Source organism: Talpa europaea (assembly GCF_964194135.1).
Source record: "Talpa europaea genome assembly, chromosome: 11".
NCBI lineage: Eukaryota > Metazoa > Chordata > Mammalia > Eulipotyphla > Talpidae > Talpa > Talpa europaea.
The window spans coordinates 84,835,175-84,857,464 of NC_140078.1; positions in this window are offsets into that span (position 1 = coordinate 84,835,175).

The following is a 22,290-nucleotide window of genomic DNA, read 5'->3' on the forward strand; positions in this document are numbered from 1 at the left end:
CTTTGTGTCACTGTTGATTTCACTATTTGCAAACTGGCTTTGTCATTTTATTGATAGCACTTGAGTGAAGAGCTCCCTGTTAATATATGCAAACTCACAGCTCCCAACAAGCTTTCCAGCCCTGTTAATGAGAGGATTAGCAAGAGCACTGCAATGTATTTAACCTGCGGCACTAGCTCTGTTTCAATAAGACTTCAACAGCCTATTAAATGGAGTGGGGGCTCAATTAACCCACACAAAGGCCACTCTACTGAACGTGGCAGGGAGGACCACATTTAGCATCTGCCTAAGCAGCTTGCTGGAAGCTGGAAATAAAGAGGGTGACATGTTCTTGCCTAGAGCTATGATATAACTGAAATGGTGATTTTAGTTCATCTGGACTGACTGAATAGGTGACAGCATTGAAACCTACTACTATCTCACCATATGACAGTTTTTTAAAAAATCAGAGTATACTCAACAGTCACTCCACCTCCATGCCTTCTTCCAAGGGAGCACCCTCATTGTTGCTGGGTCAGTAGGAGTCATGGATTATGGATTTGAGGAAGCAGGGTGTCAGGGTGTGACAGTTTGTGGTTGGGTAGGAGGGATGATGGTGTACATAAAGATGTTCCAGGAAATGCATTATATTCAACAGCATTTCCTTACATAATTAGAAGCTAGAATTGGGTCATCATCTTGCAGAAGCATGCTTTACCAAGCAGCCAGCCAAGAACCAGCCATTTCCTTTTGGAAATTAATGTACGAGTGATGGCAATCATTGAACTGGGTTCTCTTAAACCTCCCCTTGAATCTCGTTAAAGCTATTGGCTTGTGTGGCTTGTTGAGTCAACTATCTCTCAGGAAGTCCAAAGTATCTTGATTGTTCCAACATTTCAAGTCCAAATGAAATAAAATTTCCTGTTGACTAACTAAGTTGATTTCTAATTGTTTACCCAGGATGGCTTTTATTCAACTTCAGTGGTAAACCTAAATGTCCTTTAATTTTCTGTATCTGAATTCCCCATGTGATAAAAATCAGACTTTGGGGGAAAAGAAAGATATTTTGGTTGATATTTTATCTCCAATTTTCCAATGGAAGTTTTTCAAAACTACATTTCCTTTTAAAATTCAACCACATCCAAATATTATTATACAGTGACCATATATATGATTTGATTTTTTGCTCACTGCACTCCCAAGGATAAAAAGTTTGAAATATGTGCCATATCTAAATACTCATGAATGGCCCTTACCTCCTGTTTTACTTTTTCCTTCACTGCTGTGACTGCTAATATATTATATACTTTTACCATGTTCAATGTTTATCATCTTTATCTTCTTGCTAGAACATTAGCTTAACAAATGCCTTTGTTTTATTTACAGATGTAGCTCAAATATCCAGAATGTTTAGGGTATTGTCATAGTCAATAATTATTTGTGCAATCATTGAATCTAAAGCAGAACGTGGGGCCTCCCCGGTGGCGCAGCGGTTGAGCGCTGGGTTGCGAAGCTGCCCGCAGCCTCTGCAGCACTGGTTCCATTCCCGGCTGCTCCCCGGCCACCAGAGGAGGGTCCCACATGTCGCGCAGACCTCTCCTGCAGCCCGCTGCTCCCCTCAGCAGTGTACTTTGGTCTTTCTGCCTGCTCTGCTCCCCGCTCTGGCTCTGGTGAATTCTCTCACCCTCCCGTGCTTCTGACTGTACCCAGTGCTTGTATGAATAAATAAATAAATCTTTAAAGCGGAACATGGATTACGTTCTGGTTATGGCAACATAATCAGGTGGCTCATTAGACAAGGTCCCTATATAAGGAAATAGTCATTTCTATCATCACAAAATAAAGAGAAATCTCTAAATTCTACATTACCAGGCTAGGTGGACTTACCAGAGTGGCTGCACTAGGATGATGCACCACCCCTTACACCAGAGTGATGAGGGGCTGTGTGGAGCATTATTTTAAATCTGGATTGGTCCTATAAAGTGAGCTAAGTGCTCACGAGATCTGAACTTTTTTAATTACTGATTCTGTGGCTATGATAAAGGCTCAGGTTTATTCACTGAGAATGAGAGACACACTGCAGAGGCGTTATATCTCAGAGGCATATGTAGGGACTGTTGGAAATGCTGCATTCATCTGCTGTGTTCCTTGCAATTTTGCATAGCATTGACCTACGGATTGCTAAAATGGGACAAGATACTAAGATATCACATCATGCTACTGATGATAAAATTTATTAAAATAGAATACTAACAAATAATTTATTAAGTAAATTCATTCACTTTTGTTTCCAGTCTGAAGGCTACTATGAAACACTCTAGATCCTGAACATTCTATATGAACCCTGACATCTGAAACTTTCATTTGTTTATCTGTAGTCTCAGAGCTGGGGTAAATTCCTTAAGTGTTTCCCTTTGGATGTCTTTTTAAGAATCACTGGCTATCCCATGGAGAGGGGAATGCTGGGAGCAATTCTAACTCCCAATCTTGGATACACTTTCACCTTTTTAAGGTATGCTAGGTAAGAATGTTTTCTATGAATGTGTCCCCTAGAGTGAAGAGTCATCTGCTTGCCAATAACAAAAAAGAAAACTTGTTCAGTGTGACGCCTAGAGGTGCTGTTGCCCAAAGGGAGGCACACGCTTGTGGGAAAGACATATCCTGAGACAGCATTTTCCCACTCGTTAGACTGGGAGCACATGCTCAGGTAATGAGATCAGTTGTATTCAGGATTCTTAACTAAGTTCTAGTTCACTCCTTTGGTGAGGAAAGTTCAAAAAGGATCATGGGAGAAAAAAAGGGTATTCATTGTGCCTCATTCTCACTAAAAACATCTGAGCACTTAGCCACTTGGTGCTTTCTTCATGGCCCCTCTCAAAGAACTCCCTGTATGTCTTTGTTAATGAAAAGTTATTTTGATATTTTTGTGTTTAAGAATTTTACTGTAAAAAGAAACAAAGTCAAATCTGTAAATATTCTGTTTTTTAGAAGTAAGAGTCTCCTAATTAGTAGCAGGGTGGGGTTGAAAAGATAGTTGATAGTCAATTTTTATTTCCACTAAATATGCTATGCAATGACTTTCTGTGGAACTTGACTTTTGACTGAGATCTTTTGATATCTAAAGCAGGCAACTTATTTTCATTTCAATTAAGTGACCAGGAGATATGACAGTCTTCAGCAGCAGCCTAAGATACTACTCATGACTATTTGCCTTGTATATAATAGTGTCATGCTATAATACAAATCCACCATTACTAATTTATTTTGTAAAAAGAGTCTCATATAAGTTGTTCATTTCTTTATAAAATGAATCAAAAACCAAAAATTTTTCAAATGACCCTTAGTTTTATTTCTCTTCTCCAAACTGTAAATTGTTTTATTTTTGCTTAATGCTCTAAAACTTCATAACATAAGAAGGACTAACTTATTAAAATAAGAAAATGGGCAATTTGTAGTCTAGATGTGCCACAGTGAATGAATTAAAAGAACACCCTCCCCCCCCGAAACAATACATTTAAAAAAATCTATCCCCTAACAAAAGCTCTAGATCTTCAACAAATCATTTTTTACTGGGTCTGATTATGGTTTTGTGGGTCCTAGATTCAGCGTGACTGGAAGATATAAGAATGGAGAGATATGCAGCCTAATGTGGATTGAATGGATAGGGGTGTATGCTCTATTTAATTTGGTTACCCCAAAAGTTGAAAACTTGAGAATTACTTTTACTAGTAGCCCTCATTGTTGGGTATCCTGCAAGATGTTATAGCTACCAAGATGATTAAAATCCAATAGGTAACTATACAAAATTTTGAAGGTGCAGTCAATAGGTACCTAAGTAATTTCAATAAAATATGGTAAATACTAGAGAGAAATAAGATCAACTGTAATTTCTACCATTTGACCATGGACCGCTGCTGATTAAAACTAACAATGTTTCTCAAATGGATTCTGGGATTTGAGACTCACTCCATGTTCTTCATTTTCTGTGAAATGAAAACTGGATTCAAATTATGGCTTGATGCCCCTCTTAACTTGGTTAAAAATAAATTTTTTCAGTTGTAAAATGAAGAGAAAGTCCCTCCCTCATTGGCTTGTGATCAAACAAGACTAAAGCAGAGTGCTTGCCCAGGGCTTGGCACATAGTAAGCCCTCAATACATAACAGCTATTGTTAGTGCTGCTCTTGTCATGATATTCTGAGAAACTCCAGTAAATATTTTTTCTTATTATGTTAGTTTGGGGCAAATTTGTGACTCACTGTGGTTTACCTATTTGTCATTAATTCCTCTCTCCTTTTCTCACAACCCAAATGCATTTCCATTTAAGCCATGGATCATGGGCAATTCCCCTCACAGATTATCTTTCTGCACAAATCCCCCTCCTTTCTGGAAAAAGTATGATTTACCGACAGTCACAGATTTTGGATTTGGGGTCTTCAGGGGAAAGGAGACGAGCATGAAGCAGATGAAGTTGTTTGGCTGGCTCACACTCTCACTCAAGGGCATGACGTTTGTTAGGGGAGTCTAGAAACTTAGAAGGAATCAACTGAGTTGTTTTGAGGGAAAGAAAATTTATCAGAATGCTCGAAAGAAGGTGTTGCATCAATATTCTGACAGTAAGAAGAAAGGCAAGAGCAGATATAAGAGGAGAATGAAGCACCCAGAGATAAGTTACTAACATTTTGACTGCCAGATGCCATTCCAGAGTCAGTCAGAAGAGAAGCTGGAACTAAAACTATCAATGAGCACATTTTCAAAGCTGGGTTTAGTTCTGCAGATTTTAACAGCTAGCCTAAATAAACTAACAAAATCCTCTGGCTTTAGGGACTGTGAAAAATTAAGAGATCAAAAATACATACTCAACTTTATAGAAGATTCTGATCTGTTTCCTCTCTGATCATTCCCTTATTCCTAAATTTACTTTATACTTTAATGCACAGTACACATTTCTGTGACTGATTTTTTTTTTTAAAGATCTATTTATTTATTTATGAACACAAGAGCTTGGGTACAGGCCAGAGGTGTGCAGGGTGAGAGGAATCATGGGCTGCTCCCTGGCAGGCCAGGGATCAAACTCGTGCTGCAGTAGCCGCAGATAGCCTCATAGGTTGCGTCCCAACCCTTTGCACCACCAGGGAGGCCCATCTGTGACTGTTAAATAAGAAAAAGTCTTTTTGTTGGAGAATAAAGTCTCTCTTAAAAAGTGCACATAGCATAAAAGTTCAGACTGGGGAACTTTCACACAACAACACACCCATGCCATCAGCATCCAGCTCAAACGAAGAACATCAACAGGACCTCTCATGCATCCCTATATTTACATTTAGTTATTAGCACTGCCCCCCACCCCTGCCTTGCCCAGGGTGATGGGGAACTGCCCTGATATTTGACTTGTCCAGTTTAGATTAGTTTCACCGCCTTTGTAGTTTATTCAGTGGAATACGACAGTTTATAATTTTCGTATCAGGTTTTTTTTCAAGTTTCTCTTTGTGAAATTCATCTACCTAAGACTTAAATATGAAAAATAGCTTTTTCAACAAAATATGAATGGGATCACTCTCTAGTATTGTGTGCACATAGAAGAAATCTCAGTAAATCTTTTTAGAGACGGTTCACTCACTCCTTCAGTGGACACTAATTCTAACAGGAGATATAGAGGAGGGAAAGCTACAATCCCTGCTCTCAAAATCTTTACATCTCTAGTGAGGGTCAACATGTTGGTGACTCAGTGACGACACAACTCTAAACGCTGGAGTATGTGGAAATAAAACATGCTCTTTTACAGACATCCATGGGAGAAGAGGGGAGTGGAGTAACGGGAGCGGGCAGTGATTCTCCATGCTTTTAACTATCATCCTGTACTAAAGATGCTCAACTTATTAGTGAAGTATCTCCCTCTCCACAAGCATTTTATGGATCAAGGTTCTAGATAATTACTACAATGTACTGTTTGAATCAGCACCCTTTTATTACCTACCCTTTATAAACAATCTACATGGAAGTTAACCTAGAAAATGCTCACTTCTGTGGTTAACCTCTGACATCTGTGGACTCGGCTACATGTGTTTGTATCAAGAGCAAGTCCTCAGCCTGAATTGTCACTCCCTATAGTGGAGTCAAAATAAGCAACAATAAAAATGAAGAAACAGAGCCTGAGTTAGTTCATTTTTGTCTTTCACTGTAATCACTTGGAGTTTTTGTTTGTATGCATTTAAAATTGAAAATAGCAAACCAGGATGTGAACCACAAGGTACAATATTTTGCTCAGTAAGTGCAAATTTTAGTTCATATGTGGAATGTTTTAAATAATTTTAATATCTCTAAAATGAATATTTCTTCTTCTAATTAAGAAATTAATTGAGAAATAACAAAGTAAAAATTAGTAGTGTGGTTTCATAGCTACCTAAACTAGACTTTTTGCATTGAATTAGCATTAATCCATTCTTTTCTCCAATTTTACAACCTTGGTATTTTATCTTTTTCACTAACATGGTTACACACACACAAAGTTCAACAAAAGTTCTCACACTATCATTGATTTTCCAGATTTTATCCGCTTAATTTCACAATTACTATTCAAAATATGTTTGTTGTACAGGGGAGGATGTGCCAGGAAAAAGATCTGCTTAGGGCTTCAGATAAACCAGGCCCCCACTGAGAGGAGAAAACCACAAGTATTTCAGGTACACAAGGTGCTAGTGCAAGTGGAATTTAACAGTTATTTACCTAAATTTTGGGAAGCACTGGCCCACATCTCTCTCTACATGAAAGTTTAAATGGAACTTGCCTGAAATTGGAAATGCTTAGTGAGCATTAGATTTTGGAAACAAGATGAGAGCATGGTGCTAACACAGCATTTTGATAGGTCCAGGGCAGCCTGTTCAGTTTGGGACGGAGCTGACCATCTGCTGAGAGCTTTTTTAAAAACGTGTTTAAGTAGACTGAGATGGTCTTTGTTGCTTTGGGTCTTTTGTTGGGATGTATTATTATTCCAAATTGTTGGAAACCAGTCTTGCAGGAGGTAAGGTTTTGAATTCCTGATGGTGTGTGAATTTTTATCCCCAAGGTTTCTCTCTAGGATGAATTGATTTGCTGGCCAGAAATGAAGCTGAATTCCTCCATCAGGTTAAAGGCACAGGGCGTTTGGTTTAGCAGTCTGCCTGGAGCACCTCATCTGCATACTGATAAAGCCTTCTCCCCTCCCAGCCCAAGCTTGGCAGTGGCCAGTTGCTAAAGCAAGCTGTTTGGGGAACAAAGAAGAAATCAATCTAGCTTTCACCTGAATGTGAGAAGAACCAAAAGGAAAGGTCCCTCATCCTCATTAAGGTCTACTGAATTTTTTTTTCCAGCAGGCAACTATCTCTATGCTACAGACTTTACTATCTTAGACTCAAAGAACCAGTTTTTCTTAATCTCCCTCTGTATCTTAATCGGGTATCTCTTCTCCAGACTTTTTAAGACAGTGAATTAGTTTGCTAGGACCGCTTTCACAAAACACCACAGACTAGATGACAACAACAAAACTTTTTCCCCCACAATTCTAGAGACTAGGAGTCCAAGATGAAGGTGTCAGTAGGTTTGGTTTCTACTAAGGGCCTCTCTCCTTGACTTGTAGATTACTGTCTTCCTCGTGTCTTCATGTGATCTTCCTGTGTGTCTGTGTCCTAATCTTTTACAAAGACATGAGTCATACTAGGTAGGTCCATACATAGGACCCATTTGACCTTAGTTACCCCTTTAAACGTCCATTTTCAAATACAGTCACATTCTGAGGTACTAGAGATTAGGATGTTAACATAAATTTTAGTGGAACACAATTTTTGGGAAGATAGACAGAACAGGATCTTCGAAGTGCTATTTGAAAGTGACAATGACATTTCTGGTCTTAAATGACATATTAGTCATACTTTTCCTTGATTTGGAAAATACTCTGGATCAAAATATAGTATCTCCTCAAGACAGGCCAGAACTACAAGGGTAATGAAGAGTATTTCCTTTTTTGTTACACTTGAGAGTAAGTCCTTCTTTCCAGAGCTTTAGAAGATACTTGACTAAATTAAAAAAGAATCAATTGTTAGGGATGTCTAAAATGTTCAGGGGATGTCTGAGGAAATATTATTAAGATTATGAGTCTTATTTGAAAAAAATGGCTAGGTTCTCTGAATGGAGCAAATGAGTAAAACGTGGTGAACATCTAGAAAGCTAGTCAAGAATTCCAGAAGGATATGATTTATTTGAAATTCTCTGTAAAATGGATCCAAACACATTGGTTTAGCCATTGTCTTAATGGGTAAAAGGTCTATAATTCAAAGGCCAGATACTAATAAGACTTGGGGGGAAGAAGAATCCACTAGGACCATTTTTTTTTTTTTTATGATTTTAGCTGTTCAAGATATGAGTGGGGAAATGAGGAATTTGGTCCATTTCAAGACTTAGGCCTTGTTAGAAGCATCCACTAGCATTTGAACTTACACTAAAACACAGGAATTTCTGCCCAGAACTTCTGGATTAGGAAAAAAAAAAAAAAAAAAAGAGCACAAAGATCCATACTTGTTGAAGAGAAGTAATCTAATATAACATGAGAAAGGAATAACCACCTGGGCTTCAAAACATATTATAGCCTCTGTTATTATACGGTCAGGAGAAAGAAATGACCAGCATGACACAAATGAAGTTTTCTGATTTTTTTGTAAACACAATTGACTTTAAACTATTTTCTCTGGTCCTTCTCCTTTTCCTTTTTTCTTTGAACATTCATTATTATCAAGGCCAAAGTGGAGTTGCACAGGTAAAAAGTGTTACAATGCTTTGAAGAAGTAACAAAGTGGAATATCATAACAGCAATGATAAATTAATTAATTCAGTTAACAAAAGTTCCAGGTATTATGTCACATGGTGAGGTTGCTACTCTGAATGTCTTTATCTTTGGGAAGCAAACACTACACTGGATATAGCATGGACAGGCAAATCACAAAGTTTGAGTATGGTTTATAAAATCTGAAAATATAAATTAAAACATAAGAGGAACTTTCAATTTCTCCCTAGGCAATAAAGGCCTGTTCTGCTCCAATATACTAGACCTAGAGATTCTCTAGAAGGGGAAGATGGAACTATTTATCCTACAACAGGATTATAGGAATTTGTACAATGGCGTGAAATCAAAGAAAAACTTTCACCTAGTACAAGGTTACTCATAACTCTTCTTGTAATCAACTATCACAAACACCCAAGAAACATCAATCAAAGATCAAGCTACATCTGAAATAGTACGTGTCCCAGTGGTTACAGATCTAACTTTGTTCCTTAAAAAATAATATTCTCTCTACCACTGATCTTTTTTTAGGGTTACTGTGTTTGGTTGGATTAGTAACCTTACATTTTGGAGAAACATCCATCTATTCATTTAGTCATGATACCAAAATCCCTCCATTCATCCCTCCATCTATCCAATGTCCTGCCCAGTTACTTGCTCATTACAGACCCTCAGAGGATGTTTGCTGGATGAATAAATCAATCCACTAAACCTTGACTGCCTATGTCTGACTTCTAACGCACAGACCCAGCAACCCAATTATACCTAGAGACTATTTGGCACCTTTTGGCTTTCTACAGGTTCACCCACCGGTTGTCAGGAGGAATTTGTATTGATTGTTATAATGATGACAAGGGAGATATAAAATTTCCAAGATCATGCAACTTTTAAATATACATAGGACATGTATATTTTTGTGAATGAAGTTAACCATCAGATTAACTATAAAAAAAGTTCATCAGCAATATAAAACATGCAATTTTGAGCTCTAAGAACATGGGAACTTTGTGTTCAGCCTGAGATGTCACTTTTTCTATGGGGAAAAACAGTGAATGGGATTCATCTGAAAACCTCCAGAGAATGGCTGAAATTTTCTTTAATGTTACTTTAAGGAATTAAATCTGTGATGCTAACCAAAGCTTGAAGAATTTTTCAGTCCCTGGGGAAGTAGATTGTCTTTTGTGGACAGAGAGGTTGGAAGGAGGAGAGACAAGCAACAGTGGAGTCAGGCTTTTGCAAAGAGGGGAGCAGAACAAATTTATACTTGTGTTAGTCTATGTATTTCTGAGGTCAGGCTCTTGGTCATACTGAGGAAGCTCAGCAGACACCAAATGCATCATTTCAACTAAGAGTTTTTTGTGGCTTATGGCTTGCCAGTCATTCCTCATAGTGCTTTTCAGACTATTCCTCCAGCTACCCCTATCAGCAGAGTGGAGAAAACATCACTCTCCAGGGTCTAAAGAGTACCACAAAGCATCCTGGGGTAAACTAGAATTTTATTCTGAAGTCCCTCAATTTTTTATAAGTATTCACCCATATTTTGCTTCCTATAGCTCTGCTTTTCTTTAGTGTAGAAAACAATGCTTTAAGTTAATTATTATGGAGCAAAACATATCCTCAAGACAGTAACCTCTGCACACCATGAGTCCCCTATGCAATCCCTCTCCCAACAGACATGCAGATTCAAAACCCACCATATCCCTGTGAGATGAATATTACTATGTTGTCCTCCTTTTCAGAGGAGGAAATCAAGGATCAGCAAGGTCAATCAGAACTGATAATGACCTCTACTTATTAGTACTCACTAAAGTGCCAGACATGGTCTTATACAATTTCATACATACTTAATTCTCACAATCCCCTCATCACCACCATTTTATAGAAAAGGAAACCAAAACATATAGAGATTAAATAATTTGACTTTGGTCACAGGATTATAAGAATTGAACAGGGATTTGGGACTAGCTAGACTCCAAAGAATTCACTTTTTATGATACCATCACTTTTTTCAAACCAATTACATTTCGAGCAAATCTGAGTAAGGTAATGTTCAGGGGTAGGGAGCAGGGAATCCATTTATAGAAGTGACTCTGCTAGCCATTAATTCTTTGGAGAGGAGCTAAGGGGGAATCTTTGAAAAGTCTAGTGATTTATCTCTTTGAACTCTCAGAAATCATTTGAAAAATGATCTAGAAACACAGGCTCTTCACCCCTCAACTGGCTGAGATGAAAAGAAAAGGGTCCTTCTATTAGTCATTCTACAGTGGTCAATGTGTGCTGTATACTTAGCCTGGTACATTCAAGAGATACAAAGACAACCATGGCCTTGCTTTTGAAGAGTTTATAATGTTGTCACACACTTGGGTGAAAGGCGTGGTTAAGAGCCTCATTACTCCCGAGGTTTGGGTTCATGGAAGAGCTGCATCACTGAAGAACAGGAGAGTAGGATTTGGGAGAGGATGACAAATCCTCCGCCCATTTTCACCCCAGGCATTGTTGTTTCTGTTACAGTGCTTCCCCAGTGAGTCAGCACTCTAAGACTTCCAAATCATTTCTCCAGTCTTTCTATTTCTCAGAAGTTTGAGATGGAAGTGACTAAACTGGTTGGAGTTTCCTACAAGCCTTTCTTCTCCCTTTTATACAGTTCTGTGTACACAGCCTCCCTAACTGTCCCTATTTGTGTACACAGCCTCCCTAACTGTACCTATATATTCATTTAAGCTAAACATCTGATTATTTATGAAATATCTGCTGAACACCTACCAGGTACTGGATCTGAGAGTGAGCAATACAGAAATGATTTCTGTCTTCACAAAGATATCAGATGTAAGAGAGAGAAAGGATTCAGAGACAAAAAAGTATAAACAAATACACATATTTTCTATATTCTACATTTCTTTTTTGCTAGTCACCTTTTTAAAATAACCGAGCCTCCACAGAGTGAGAGGACTTTAGCAAAGAGGTGGATGAGGTCACAATTCTCTGTCTTTAACATCGGTGCCTTCCTGGAATAGTCTTTCCAGAATGTAGCCTGTACAATATAATTTGAAATAACCTTACCCTGTGCATGGCTCTTTCTCAACCAAGCGTCCACTTTTGGCAAATTTTACTAAACAGCCCTGAAGCAGTTGTTGGATTGCTTGTTAGCTCTAGCAATTAAATAACAATCACTTAAAAAATAGTATATGGATCAGTTGGAAGCAGAAAGATGTTACATGTTGGGTATAAAGTTGCCCGGACTTGCTGTGCCTGGTGTTGATAAGGTAGCAGATGGTCTAATAGACTCCATCCTTGAGCAGCTAAATTGGTAGGGTCTTGGTTTAATAATCTTGTGTTCTAATGATTTAGGCAAGTGATGAAAGGCAGTGCAATTACTCACTTGTAATAATGCCCAGTTGGCCTGGATGGAAGGGGCACTTACTCATACATGGTGTGATGTAATTAACTCCTGTTCCCCAGAAACATGACTGCTGTAGACAGACTACCTTGATCAAACACATCTCACCTTAATGCTAAAACTTAAACACATTTTCCAACTGGGAAATGCTCTAAATTATTTAAATCACTGCAGGAGAAAACATTTTCTAACTTTATAGTGGTGTAGTACTGCTATGTCTCAAAAAGATCTCATTGGACTCCAATGGAAAAAGGATTTAAATGATATGAATCATTTGGCATGAGGAAGTCATCTGCAAGCTTACCTGTGTCACAGAAAAAATTTGAAGGGCAAATAGAATCCAGGTATCCCAAGTCCGGGGCCCAATAGATTTCCATCCTGATGTACTCTTCAGAATCATTTTGCACAGTGTCTGCCAGTCCCTTTACAAAACTTCCCATCATTGCTACCTCTGCTAGAGGTAGACGAAGTATATGAACACAATCAAAATGTAGATAGTAACATAGTCCCCATGCTGTGATGTGCTTTACACAGAATAGGATACTAACCAATAATTGTTAAATAAAATTGCATCTTAAAAGATTGCTTTGTAAGATAAACACAAAAATCAATGTCATTTTTACATACTAACAACAAATATGTGGAAAGCAAAATTAAAAACACAATATACTATTTATAACCTCTTCGAATGAAATGAAATACTTAAATAAGAACTTAACAAAATATGTATTAGATATGTATGTTGGAAATTACAAAATTCTTAATTTTAAACTTTTAAAAAACCTACACAAATTTTAAAAAACCTACACAAATGGAGAGTATACCCTATCTATGGATTGGGAGACTCAATATACTATGATGTCCATTCTCCCCAAACAGACACAAATTTAACATAACTCCTATTAAAATACCAACAAGATTTCTTGTAAGCCTAAACAAACTTACTCTAAAATTTATAAAGAAAAAGTCACACTGTAGAATAGCCTTAAATCTTGATAGAGAAATACAGTGGGGGGGAAATCATTCTGTCTAATATTAAAGGTGAATGAGTAAACAAGACTGCATCGTAATGGCAGAGGGATAGACCCAGAGATCAATGGAACAGAACAGATTACCCACAAACAGAACAGAACACAGAGATATGCCAAACTGAGTTTTTGCAAAGGCACCAGGAAAGTTAGTAGAGGCAGGTTAGCCTTTTCAGCAACTGGTGCTAAAGCAATGGGAGATCCGTAGGTTTAAAAAAAAAAAAAAAAGAAACTTTATCTAAACTTCACACCTCATAAAATATTGACTCAAAGCTTACAATGGGCTTAAATGTAAAACTATCAAAAGAAGAAAATTTTTAGGATTAGGGACTAGGCAGAGTTCTTTGACCTGACACCAAAAGCATGATCAAAAGGGGAAAAAAACTATAAACTTAACCTCAGCAAAATTAAAAACTTTTGCTCAGCAAAAGATACCATTAAGAGAAGGAAAATACAAGCTACAGTTCAGTAAACTACCTTTGCAAACCATGTATCTGGTACCTTGAATATATAAATAAACGCCCTCAAAACTCAACAGTAAATAAAGCAAACAATCCAATTAGATAGGGAAAAGACACAAAGAGAAATTTCACCAAAGAAGATACACAGATGGCAAATAAGCACATGAAAAGATGTTCAACATTATTAGCCACAAGGGAAATGCAAATTAAAACCACCATGAGATATCACTATACACCTACCAGAATGGTTAAAATAAAATAGAATGACAATGCCAAAGGCTGGGAGAATAGAGAGAAACTTGATGACTCATAGGTTGCTGATGGGGATGTAAAATTGTTCAGCCACACTGGGAAATCATTGGGTGGTTTCTTAAAAAAAACTTAACCAGTAACTCAGCAATTTCATACCTGTACATTTATGCTGAGAAATAAAGACCTGTGTTTCCATAAACATCTATGCAAGTATATTTATAGCAACTTCACTCATAATAATAGCTCCAAAGTGGAAACAACGCAGATGGTTTTCCACCAGTGAATGGCTAAACAGTGATACATCTATACTATGGAATACTACTCATTAACAAATGTGTACACCAGCCAGGATGAAAATCCAGAGAATTGTGCTGAGTGGGAAAAAATAAACCCTATAGCTTACATACTGTCTCTTTCCATTTACACAATATTTTGGAATAACAGAATTACAGAAATGGAAAGCAGAAGGTTGTGAGGGGTTAAGACAATGAGGCAGAAACGAAGAGGGGGCCATTTACTTATTTTTGCCTCTTAGCTCTGTTTGCTACAAATAATGTGGTTGGTCTAGTAGACTTTGGATCAAACATCAAAACTCTCATTTATCACTATTAACCATTCTCTACTACTGTTTCACTCAAGTGAGCATCGCATCATAGCTAGCTATCTACCAGCATGCCAACTTGCCAATATCTTTTAGTTAATGATCTACCTTGCTTGTTAATGCTAAGTATTTTCTGGCAATGCATTGCTGTGGGGTAACTAGAGTTTAGTTAATTCCCACTATGTATCTAGGTCCTGCCCACCGGGCAACCACAGATATCAAATTGTTGGCTATGAAAATATAAAGAAAAGAGAAAGGATTGGGTAGGTTTGTCCTAAAGAGAGCACGTCTCCATCTGTGGAAGTCAAGCTGCAGTAGGATTTTGTTGGGGGGGTGTATGTGTATCTGGTTTAAGATGTTATGATGCTGAAGCAGCTATTCTAAACCAAATACAGATTTCCCCCACCATCTAACAGTAGTGTGTTCTTAAAAAACTTTTCATAAACTATCTATAAAATGGTGTAAAATGAAAAAAGCAATTACTATTAATTTATATGGAAAATGTTTGGGTGTTCCCAGTCCCAAAGAATAACCTACCAAACAACACACAAAACTTAAAGTCACACTAAACTACAGCACGGAGAAGTAATGTGATAAATACACGACCTGCATAAAATAGAAATATGTACGTCAGGTCCTCATATACTGTTTTGTTCAAGGTCATTCTGTTATGACACTGACAAGGGAAAAAATATCAATCCCCAGCTGGGGCCACCCTGTGTGCAGTATGCATTTTCTCCCATGTCTGTCTGTGTTTTCTGTGGGTATCTGGTTTCCTCCCAATTCCAAAAATGTGCATGCACCTGAAGTTCACTGACATATCTTAAAGGGGGGGGGGGTGCGTGTGTGTGTGCGTGTGTGTGTGTGTAAGAGCCGGAGAGTAAGTCAATACCTTGCAACAGAAGAGCATCTTGTCCAGAGTCGCCCCATCTTGCACCCGGGGCTGCCAAGACAAGCCTGTGCGACCTGTGACCCTGATTGGAATAAGTGGGCTGGAAAATGAATGCATGAATGAATGAATGAATGTAAATTTACTATTTAATACTAGAAGTGCTTTGGATCTTGATTTTAGAAGCTTGGGGATGTTTTTGTGACCACAAGTATGCCTTAGGAACTTAACGCTTCTTTCTATCAATTAGCCTATGGTAAAACTTTTCATTACAGGTCATTTTGCATAATGTCACAGTTTCCAAACACCTGTTAACAATATTGAGAGGACTGACTGCAGGGCGTAGCTTCACTTACCAGAATTGGGAAGACAGCAGAGCACACAGGAAAGTTGAGAGGCGATAGTGATGACGTGGTGATGGGTGGGAGGCTGGGGCGGCGGGTGGGGCAGGAGGCTGGGGTGTTGGAGAGAGAGAGAGGGAGAAGTCATTTGCTAACATCCTATGGGGTCTGACTCCACCAGGGCAGGCGGGTCACTAATGTCTACACCACATAGGACCCCCCCCCCCCGCCTCCGTGTCAAAGATGGAGGTTCCCTGTCTAAAGGGCTTGAAATACGACAGTGCACTCGACAGCTTACCCTCACGCATTTCCTACCTTACAATTCTATGTAGGATCTCAAAGTATCCTGCACACCTGCCCAAAACTTACCTGCTCTTTCTGCTGTCAATGCGGCGCTGCTGACCCTAGGGGAAATCTCACGCAAGCGGGCAGTTGGTCACAGCCTTCCTTTTCTATCACATCCGACTTTACGCGAAGCCTAACGCTCTTGTGAACTCGCTTAGACTTTCCTGACACCCTGGGACAAATCTTACTAGTGGATGCACAACACAAATCGAGATAAAGCACAGATGCTACCACCGTTGGAGGCCCAGGGGGCTTCAGGCCGAGAGGCTAAAGCACAGACCCCGGAAGCAGCAAACCGGCCACGCTCACTACTCCGCATGCGCACGGCCGCGAAGGGCCTTCTGGGAAGCGAACACTTCCAAGCTGGTCGTCACTTTCTCTTTTTGTTGTAAAAGCAAACGTCTTCTTCAGCAGGTGCTAATGTCGATCTTCCATGAAAGTGAAGAGACATAAAACAAACTTTGGAAAATCAGAGGATTCCCGTATAACAAGGTAGGCCCTGCACAAAGCATTTCCCGTTTATATGCTCACAAACCATCTAGGGTCTTAATATTATTCCTATTTTACAGGTAGGGCAATTACAGGTAGGGTAGGCTTGCTGTAGGACAAATGGTTTTCAGGCTTTTCTGCCCTCCCACCATTAGGATTGCCCTGCCTGATGGGGCACCTGCAGTTGTTGCATTGGTGTGTTGTTTACTTCTGTGGGCCAGGGGAGGAGTATTGACATAGTCACCAGGAGAAGAAGAAGCAGGAGAGAGGCAGGAGATAGAAGGGGAGAAATAAGGCCAGAGAAGCCCAGGGTGAAGACTTGCTGGGGGCTTGGAGGCCTGCTGGCCTCCTGCCCCCCACCCCCACCCCCTGCCTTCTGCGTATCTGTTTGTCACACTACATGTAAAGCTCAGTAAAAGCCTGAGAAAACCCACCCCAGGGCGCCAGGACTCTCCTTTACCCGTTCTGCTCGGATCATAGAAAACCTGCTCTGTGACCATCCTGCCCCCTGCACTTACTGTAGCTGCGTTGTGCAAAGTCTAGTAGGTCAGGAACCAGTTTGCAGACTCATCGCTGCAGGATTCTGAAACTGCGTTCATTTCCCCATATATTGCAAGACAGGGCCACTGTAAAGGAACTAGAATTGTCTCTCTGTAGTGTCTTAGTCACTTAAAAAGAGATGGCGATCATATTGCTAGTACTTGTTTCTAATATGACTCAGTGCCTTTAGTTCTTATAAGGAAGTAAGAGAATTTTACACCTATATTATTTTTCTGTGAAAATATCCCCTTAAAGAGTTTACCCTTTTTTGTTCTTTGCCCGCATTCTTGTGCATTGTCATCATCTTCTCTACTCTATCCGTGAGTTATTGTCACAATAATTTGTGGTTGCTATGCTGTAGTTTGGTGGCATAGGCAACTCACAGACAAGGTCACTAGTGTCCCTGCCACAACACCAAGCAGGAGTCCCGTTGCCTTTTCCATAATAAAAATTGAGAAGCTGGGCTATGGAAGCGAGAGTGTTGAGTTTACAGTGGGACACATTCTCCCTTATAGATACGGTCTTGTGCTGGGAGATAGTTTCCTTTATTTTCAGACAGCTAGGATATTCTAGCAGTCTTTAATAAAAAGATAAATATTCATTGATTCAACAAGTATTAATTGTGTGCCTATGTGTTCCAGTTACTCTGCATTTATTAAGCTCCAGGAAGGTGCCATGTTAAGTGCTTTTATGTATTATCTCATTTAATATTCAGAAGTTTCCATTACCTTGTCCTGACTTTGCATCTCTTTGCACGTGTCACATCTTTCTTTGTTCAACAGGTATTTTTTGTGGTGTCGGAATATGGTTTGTCCAGTAGTCATCAGGTGTATTCAGAACTAGAGAGAAACTCAGCTTTCAAGCATCATTCCTTACCCTCCCACAGTTCTTAGTGTAAAAAGCTGTGTGATGTAGAGGAAAGAAAGTATGTTTTTCAGTCATGAAACTAAGTTCTGGCCACAGTTCTACCATCACCTAGATGTTAGCTGTACGCCAGATTCGTGAGCCTTTCTGTGCCTCTTTTCCTCACTTTGTAGCATGCTAAGGACTTAAGATGTTAAGACTCTTGGTGTTTTGGTGGTTGGGTGTGGTGAGATGACATACGTCTGAAAGGGTATGAACCGCTAACTCATATAGTGTTGTAAACCAGCATTACCTTAATAAAAATGATACAATAAAAAATAAACTGGAAAATAGTGTACATCATCACCTGATTATCTGTAGTAATTCAATCACTTTGAAAGTAGATTTTGGTACTCAACACCGAATTTCTGAATTTTTAAAGAACCATTGGGTATAAGTTCAATACTGTTTTCTTCCTGGTTCTGCTTTCCAGTTGGAGCTAGCAAAGCACATATCATGTTGTGTGGGTCTAGACGCCATTAACAAATGTAGGCTTAATTTTTTTCCACCAAGTATTGACATATACCTAAGCAGATGTTAGGGTTGAATTTTTGTTTCTTGTTTTTGCCTCTTGGCTTCCAATTCTTGTGACGCATTTGTTTCTTTGGAGGCACACTGCATTATTTTTCAAACTGGGAAAAACCCTCCCGGCAACAACTATTTTTTAAGTGTAAGAACATTTTCAACTCTAGCCTCCTTTAACCCAACCAAAAAGGTATTCAAAGAAAAGAAACATAGTTTCAAGTAAAAGAAGAATATATAATTGAGACTCTCTTTGCAGGTCCACAGATAATTTAATTCTATATCTACATTGCAAGAAAATAAATGCTGAGACATTTGTAAAGCTTTAATACTTAAGGATTGTTTGGTGAGAAAACAAAAAGCATTGGGTGGGACAGGGTGGTGGTACTGAAGTTTAACTTTCTAATTGCAAAGAAAATTATGTAAGTACTTCTTGAAAATTCCACACCAGAGTATCTATTTGCCTAACATGGCAGCTGGCATATAGGGCTTGAGTTTGTTTACTTCTTATGTTGCCTTCTTTGTCAAGGAATTGCACGATTTTATTGGTGGTACTAATCTAAACTGGCATTCAGGTTAAAAGTTTCTTAAGCATGGAGGAGTGTTGTTGAATCATGGGATTTGGGGTTCTGGAGAGAGTTGGCAAGGAGAAGAGGGTCACAATTTGCTCAAAATATCGTATTGGCAGAGGTAAACATACCTGAAGACCTGGGTAGAAAATCTCTCCTGAATACATAAGGAGACATTTACATTCGTCTTTGATAGTTTATCCTTTATAACCACTTCACTCTTGGCTTTCTATTTAGCATACCTAGTACATACTGTCTGACACTTGATAAGGTCTCATGGTAAACATTGAACATCTTGTTGAATGACATTAAGAAATGAGTGGACAAATGAATAAATGGATGAATTAGAGAGTATATTTCCTATTCCTAGGCCTGTTACTAGAATGAAAAATTTACATTCAATATGTGGTTGAAGAATTTTGATTCCAGAGTAGGAAAGACATAAGTTTGAACCCTTGCCAAATCTACCTCCACTGAGTCAGTTGGGAAATCACTGATGAAATTTAGGAATAGTATCATTACCAACTTGATTTAAAAAGGTCATTCTGGATCTTTTTTAAAGAAGACTATAAAAGCCCCAGGACATTGTTACAATAATCTAGGCAGGATATAACGGCCTAGGTATCAGATTTTGTATCTGTCTGAAGATAAAATTGGCATAATTTGCTAATGGTTGTGCTGATTGGGGTATAACAAAACTTAGTAAAGGAATATAGACTAGAAAACTAGAAGGTTCTGCACTGCTGTGTTTGTATTTTCTCCTATTCCTCCTTAGTTCCTATTGCAGTAACATGCACATAGTAAACATTCAATAAAAGTTCATCAAATGAGGTCCACCCTGGTGGTGCAGGCAGTTGAGCGCCACACTGTGAAGCAGTCCTCAGCCTCTATAGTGCGGGTTTAATCCCTGCTAGCCGGCAAGAATCCCACATGGTGAGGCAGACCTCTCCTGCCATGCCCGCTGCTCCCCGCAGCAGTGAGTTTCGTCAGTCCGCCTGTTCTGTTCCCCACTCTGTCTCTGGTGAATCCTCTCACCCTCCCGCACATCTGGCCTGTACCCCTGTTCTTGTATAAATAAATAAATCTTTAAAAAAAAAAAGTTCATCAAATGAATAGATTTTAACCCTTTCGGAGGGCTATATTCACAACTTTCCTCCCATATTACAAGATACTTACTATTAAAGATAATACAAATTTAGGGAAAAACCTAAATCCTAAAAGCCTACATTGACACTATATTTTCCTTTAGCTTCTTGTTAGTGACAACTACTTCTGGAAACCCAAGAAAGAGAAAATACTGAAAAGGAAAAGAGTTGGTGTCCTTATTAATAAAACACTCAAGAAGAAATCAGGTACAAAATCTCCCATCCAGCCATGATGGAATTCACCTGCTGTGTAAGTGGCTGTTCAGACCAAGTCATTTTCACACTTGTGTGTGGGGTTCACTTGAGGGCATATTTGATGAGAAAAAACAATTGTGGTAGTAGCTGTGTGTAGGAGATGGAAAAAAGAAAAGAGATTTTTAAAAGCTATCCCGAAACTAACAGACTAAACTCTATGAAAGGAGAAACATCATTGTCATCATGGAATCTCATGTTAAATGTTCAGTGCCATTTGCTGGCATGCAAAGTTGTGAGTCGAAAGTAAGTTAACTATCTCTAACCATTTTCTTCTCATACAATAAATCTGCAGCTTCATTCCATGCATGCCTTGGGGCTCAGGGATAGGTGTGTTCTGGAATAAAGAAACTAGAAATAAATTTTAAAATATTTTAGGGTACACTCCAGTTGTTAAATGATTTCACGTTAAATGAAAGCACTTAACTAGCAAGATGACTTTTAAATCCAGTCTTCCTAAACCAAGGCTAAGTATACGGTCTTTCATTCTGCTTCTCTCCAACCACTAATGCTTATTTCTCGACTACCACCGCCCACCCAAATGGATTAAATTAGTGATACCTTTAGCATAAAACATGGGCATTACACCCACCCAGACAGCACCTTGGAACTCTTTCTTTGTGTGTCCTTGAATCTGCAACTTAAATGAAATGAGAATAGTTGGCCAAATTCCGTGAAACTTAAGTTTCAAAGAGTGGGCCTCCCCGGTGGCGCAGCGGTTGAGCGCTGGGTTGCGAAGCTGCCCGCAGCCTCTGAGGCGCTGGTTCGATCCCCGGCTGCTCCCCGGCTACCGGAGGAGGGTCCCGCATGGCGCGCAGACCTCTCAAGCCGCCCGCTGCTCCTCTCAGCAGTGTACTTCGGTCCTTCTACCTGCTCTGCTCCCCGCTCTAGCTCTGGTGAATTCTCTCACCCTCCTGCACTTCTGACTGTACCCAGTGCATGTATAAACAAAACAAACAAATAAATAAATAAAAACACATGCCTCTTTATAAAAAAAAAAAAAAAGTTTCAAAGAGTTCATTAGATCCAAGCACTCTGAAAGTCCAATGCGGTGGGGCTCCAGAAGTTTCCCCTCCATGTAAATGCTGGTCCTTTCCTTTCAAATGTTAAATGAGGTGAAACAGTTAGTATGGAGTAGATTCTGTGAACGATTGCTTCCAATTTATCTTCTTCCGAAGGCTGTGGGAAGGGGAATAGTTCATTAACAAAATCCTAGCCAGATCAGACTCTGTCATCATTATTGATTTTCCTTTGGAAGATCCCACTGTGTTCCCAGCACCTCCTTTGTTCCAGTTGATACTCTCTTTCCAAATCCAACATGGTTTTCTGGCTTTTGTTTTGATGTCTTTATATCTTTCCATTGATCTATATCTCTCTTCAGGGAAATTTAGAGAAAAAGGCAACTAGCTACCAGCATCAGGAAACATTAAAAACAAGAATGACAGCAGTAGTGCTAAAAAATAGATAAAGATTAATGGCTGGAGAGAGAGAACAGGAAAGGACTAATGAAATTTTTAAATGCTATTGTTATGATTTTTAAAATCTGACTCCTTCTTAGACATTTAGAAAAATCTAGCAATATACCAATTCTCAGATATATAGACTAAACTCTGTTTTGCTCAGGCTTCATTAAAATCTTCAGTCATTACTGTTTGTTTAACTCTAGAGCTCTTGGGCATTATTTTGGACAGTGGTTTCAGGCATGACATTTTTGTGCATTGACAAGACAGAACACTCGCATCTAGATTTCTCCATGTTTAGAATGTT